The sequence below is a fragment of the Haemaphysalis longicornis genome, unplaced genomic scaffold (genome assembly GCF_048455015.1).
Source record: "Haemaphysalis longicornis isolate Haplotype H1 unplaced genomic scaffold, Haemaphysalis longicornis Haplotype H1 scaffold_4, whole genome shotgun sequence".
In the NCBI taxonomy this organism is placed as follows: Eukaryota; Metazoa; Arthropoda; class Arachnida; order Ixodida; family Ixodidae; genus Haemaphysalis; species Haemaphysalis longicornis.
This window is the reverse complement of record NW_027526361.1, coordinates 40,469,330-40,475,353: the sequence shown is the minus strand read 5'-3', so window position 1 is coordinate 40,475,353 and position 6,024 is coordinate 40,469,330.

Genomic DNA, 6,024 nt, shown 5'->3' with positions numbered 1-6,024 from the left:
ACGAGAGCTTCGCCGCTGCGATATTCCAAAGAGTTATTGCGTTAAAAGCTATAACACTTTCAATCTAATCAATTATGAATAATAAAAATAAGCTTTATTTGCATTAGACTAGCTACTGAGACATGAGACACAACTGTTGTAAAAATGCGTAAAGCAGGAAAGCAGGCACGACGACGAGAGCTTCGCCGCTGCGACACAGAACAGGGAGGATTTTAGAGAAGCAAAGGTCTAGCTTTGCCTGTAGTGCCAGAAAAAGCGTAGTGGCGGCGTCGTGAACTACCCAGTACGCCCGCTTGATGGCGCTGTAAACACGGCTTTGTAAACATGGCGGATGCTTTTTGCACAGGCCGCTTGAGCTCCTTAATAACATGGCTGCCCTCGCACGGCGGCCGCCGGCTCGCTGCTCCACGGCCGGACTCGACTCTCCTCCTCCCGCGCGCGAAAGGGGCGTCGAGTCCGGCCGTGGCTGCTCCTGCTGGCTCCTGGCTGGCACGCTGGTCGCGTGTTTACTTGCGCCGCGCTAGTGAAGTGATGTTACGCCAGGTGACCAGATGGCCTCGACTGGCACAGACCACAGTGAGCAGCAAGTGAGAACAAATCGTTTATTGACATCCGCAAGTTTACAGAGGCCAGGACATCATTTCATTTCGATCGCTGCAATTGTACGTCGCTTTCGTGACATTTTTTTTTTCATAACAACTCGTTCACTTGCGCTAAGATTTCGAACGAAGGGCACAAATGAAGTATTGACGGCGACAACGGTTTCCTTTGCACCGTCTTTCTAGCGGAGTGCATAACACTCACCTTCTGTTGGAAGAATCGAATATTCTGGCCTCGACAGCTGCCTTCCGATGCGGAATTTCCCACATTTGTCATTCCACAAGCACTCAATTCCCGTGTTTTGCCAGTCCTCTCAACAACTGATGGACGCAAAAGCACATAACAGCAATAACAGTCACGAAACCGGTGCTCCGCGCACATTGAAACGGTCGGCCGTTGCAGCGGTTTCAATTTGAATTGGCGGCTTTGTGGTTGCGAATTCAGAAACGAGGTGGTGCACCAGTCGGCTGTTCGTAAAAAGTTGCGTACATTTTTGCTCAACGGATGTTTGATGCGGAACTTGTTAATATTATTTTTAAATAACACATTGTAAGCGAACTGTGTGGGCTCTTTGAGTCACGGAATGAATGTTTTGTATTCTATACCAAAAGTAACATTTTGCCTGCGCCGTCTGGTGGGCTTGATGGTCGAAAACAGCGCTTTAGGTTGGTCACGTGGGGCGTCGATTTTTACGCCGCCTATAGGGAAGACAGGGAACGTCCAAGCTTGAGAGGCCTGGCTGCGATATTCTCAAGAGAACACAAAAAAAAACATAGAGTTAATACTACTGACTCTAGAGCAAAAGCTGCCCGGCCAGCCCGTGCATTGAAACCGTGCTACACCCGGGCGCTGACATGATGCCACCCTCACAGCGTTGCCCGCTGCCTTTTTGCCTACTAGAGTTGGCGGCAGTAGTCGGTATTCACCTAGTAACCAACGCATTCCATCATGGCAGCCACCGCGCTGTGAGTGCGCCGTGAAAACTTTGCTGTGCAGAAACGTTGTGTGAAGCTTTTCCTGTGGTAGGTAGCGAACTTTTGTGCCATGCTGCCGCATTAGATGCAGTTTTGCATTCTCCGCAACTGAAAAGGGTAGGGCCTAGATTAGCGGGTACTTCGTACGCTCGGAGAGGTAGCTTTTGCGGGTGCGTCAGGGGAGTGTTCGGTCGTCGATTCGGAGTTGAGCGGACGTGTTTTTTCGTTCTCCTGTGCTTCGGAGGGGCTTCATTTCGGCGGCCCGTTGCAAGCGCGGGCCGTTGGACGTCGCCTGGCTTTCGCTCTGCTGGTGTGGGCGGTCGAGTGCCAGCTCCCGCCCCCCACCCAGTACCCGTCTCCAAAGCGGTCGGGACCGCCGCAGACTTCGCTCTTCGTCGCACCATGCTCGCCTCCGCGCTTCAGTGTTCCCTTCGAGGTTTCTCGTCTCCCGGACGCAGCATTACGCCAGCCAACAGTGTTCGTGGTGTGTTGTGTGCGACGGAATCGACCACAGTGGAACTACTCTTCTCTACTCTTTCCTCACCTTTCTAATCTTTACTTTTCTTTCTCCTATCCTATTTCCCTAACTATTCCCGCTTCCGGACTGTGTTAAATGCAGGTGAGCTCCCATGAGAGCTTAATAATATCCCCATTTCATTTATTTTCCTGCTTCCTTTAAAAAGAAATCACTTCCCCCTGATTGCTTTTTTTCCCTGATTTTTTTCCTGGTGGCTTCCCCTGTATTCGCGCATGCGCTGTTTCTGTATATATCATTTTGTGTGTGCTAAAAGAGTTCAGTTGATATGCAGCGCTAGTCCTGTGTAGTCTTTTCTTTGTTGTCCCGTCTGTACAGCGCTATTTTAACATGTTTCACACGCCTCCCCCCCCCCCCCCCCCCCTGTTTGCGTCAGCTGATTGTTTTCGCAATCTATGGAGGTGCCCTTTACAACTACTTGCTTTTCTAGCGAATGGAAGTTCGAACTGGACAACGCTTCCAAGAAATGCATGTAAATGGAAATCGTATTTGTCACTGCACTTTATGCTAAACAAACATGCTTTCTGTGCCTGTTCCTGTGCCTGTCTACGAGGCCCCTGCAGCACGTGTGTCAACTCTTTTCTCCAGTTGAAATGCTTTTAGGTAGTGGCCCTTGCATTAGCTTAGATTCAATAACCGTGAAATACCCAAGCCTAATATTACTAAGTTATGTGCATCAAGAAACTCTCTCAAGAGATTTTCCGTTTTTCTAGGTACGCTTAGAGGATTTGTCATTAATTGTATGCTTGGGGACGTCACACAAGGTACATGATTAATGTTGTCAGGTTACATTAGGTCGCATAATTCTATTTAATAGCAGCTTAAACAAAATCTCGACAAAAGCAAACCAGAGACTAGAAGATATCATGTAGAACGCGCATTTCCATTCTGGGTTTGTGGAACTATAGCTTTCAGTAATTCCAACTACAAATTAAGTAGTGCAAGTGTTCATTAGTCGCTGCAGGGCTCGTTACCTTTTAAAATTTCATGCCTCCTCTCCCAGAATTAAGAAAGAGGAAAATTGTGGGAGGAACTAACTATTTCCAGCAAAGCTATGGCAGGTTTAAAGCCAATAAACAGACAGGGTTAAAAACCAAAAACCTTTTTGAAGAAAAAACAATTTCATGATAAAAAACCTAAGCACTGGAGAAGAGGAGAAGAACGAAATAAACAAATACAAGCACAGGCAGCATAAAAGAGCAAAAAATGAACAAAGCAAATGCAATTCTACGAGGCAGTTAGTCACGAAAGCTTCCACGAAGGAGCAGACACTTCAGGAGAAATTTTAAAAAATTAGAAATTATGTACCCTATTTACATTATGTACACAGAAAATCAGACATATTTCAGTGGTTTTAGACAAGATGGAGCTGAGGCAGCCAAATCAGTTCTTGCCTTGAAGAAGCAGATTGCAGTGATTAAGAGAGAAAAACAGTCACACGTGCTGTAGGGGTGTTACCAGCATGCAGCATTCTTCGTTTGCCCATTTCGTCATTTTGCCTGCTTCTTTTATGCCTATCTTTTTTTCGCCCATGGTGCTGTCTTTGTACTGGCCATTTCCTCGCCATGTTTTTTTTTTCTCACGAATTTTTTATCCTTTATTTTATGCCAGTCCTTTCCTTTCAAGTTTACTGTTCCCATTTCCACATGTAGCACAGCCAGCTGGACAGTTCTTCTTCTTCTTTCCTTGGTTAACCTCCCTAGCTTTCTTCTACAGTTTCTTCCTTTCTTTAAAGTCGCACATTAGGTCATCTTAGCCTTGCTCTTACCATCACAAACTTCCCTAGAGGTCTGGTGGTATTACTGGTGGTGAAATAAAATTTTTTGGATAGGAATTGCTTGTACATATGACCCTCTTGCTTTTGCTGTGTTTATTTTTGCTTCTGATACACGGACTGATGGCATTGCGATTGCCCATTATTTTTGATGAAACTAAGAATGCTGATGACCACAATCTGAATGAGCATTAGCCAGAACTTTCATAATCAGCTACAGCATTACTGGAACCCAGCTTCGGTAATGCAACTTCGTCATCATCCTTGTTGCTGTGAGCACGCTGGAATGGAAGCGTGGAAATTCTACAAGGTCTGGTGTGGCACCTTTGTGGCCACCGGTTTGATGTTGGCATAAATGAGAAGGCTGTGCTACACATATCGAATTCCTTCGTTCTATCGCGTATCGCATTCCTTCCTTTTATCTAGTGTATACAGCTGAAGAACGTCTCCAGATGGCCCTGGCTGAACCGATACGTGCAGATGTAACAGTCGCAAATAATAAAATTGAGAGTTCAATTTATTGTCGGCTTTCTTAATGACTGCCATATGCAATGCACATTAAGTGTCTGAATACTCTATATTAGCGATTGATAGTCTCATGCTAGGCAGTCTGATTCACCTGCTATAGTTATGTTTGGCAGCTGTTTCAAAATTAACCACTATGATTGAACTAATGAGCGGCAATAACAATTTATAGGGGCACTGAAATTAATTTACTTTTCAAGGGAGACGTATATCCTTCGTCGACTTCGCCTTGCACAAAATACATGACGGTCTCATCGCGACCTAAGAAAGCGCATATGTGTGTTACCTCAACATGCTTCCTAAGCGGTCTCTGTTTACAGACAGATTTCCGGCCGAACCCGCAGGCATTTCAGGCAAAACCGCCTGCAGGCGGGGTGGTCCTGATCATTGGGCGTGAACAGAAGTGGCCGTTTCCGTTCATTGGTGAAGGCACCCAGGGAAGGACAGAATAATTTTTCTTAACGCCCCACCACACGGGTGCCCATCTCACATGAACGAAGTTTACTCCTCCCCACCTCCTCTGTGCAGGTATATACATGGGCCATATGAGAGCAGAGGTGCAAGCATACGTAATTAAACAACGTCGCTCATCCGCCGAATTTAAGAAATGTGTTATGCAAAGCATCAAATATATTCTCGAAAATTTCAGATTGCGTGTTTCAGCGATCGAAGGAGCATGCACCAATCGCACACACCCATACAGGAGATTTCTGCACCTACATTCGGGATTACCTTTCGGCTTCGCCTTGTCCTCCTCTAGAAAACCACCTTATCGTGCAAATAAAGTTACCATTATTATTATTAGTTGGCAGTTGTTTTATCTCTGACTCAAGTAAAACACCGTTCAGTTAAAGTATAACAGCACCCGTAAACAAGAGCCTAGTTATACGCTAGGCATAGTAAAATGGTTCGTACATTTCTTTGTTTTTAATTTACGAATCATATGCGATTAAAAGGAGCCGATCTGCCCAGACATGTTTCGCGTAACATATGACCGGCTGACGGCGAGTTCAAATCGGCAGCAGCCACTATGGACATGTAGAGAAGGTGTCCTTGAAGATAGGCGGCGGCGGCTTTATTCCGTATCGTCGGCAGTCTTCGCAAGCGTGTCTTCGCAAGCAACGAAGTGACACAGCAGACACTAAGGCGTGTTAGAGTGAACCTTTGTAAATTAGCCCCACACGACTGACGCTCCTCACAATATACCGAAACTGAATTTGGCGCCTCAGCCCGACGTCTTCCTTTTGCTTATAATTTCATTTATTTTTGTTCGTCAAGCATAAATACTTCAAGAAGACTAATAAAAAACATACAAACTCGTAAAGAAACTTAGTTATTGCCATAAAAGTTGCCTAATTTTAGCTTAGGGCCCTAAATTTGTGCCTCATTTTTAAGAAAAATTGTTAGCCATATCTTCAACTACTGATCTGGCAACTACAGCGTGGCATCATGGCGGCTTTCGTGTTTAGACACATTTTTGAGCCAGCTTTACCCGCCTGAAAAAAAACAACGTGACGTCATGGAAAGTCTACTCTCGTTACCAGGCTGCTGCTTGGTGATGATCGCTGCGCCCTCATGCGTACATTTGTTTTTTCTGTTTACTTTTTTTGCCGTGC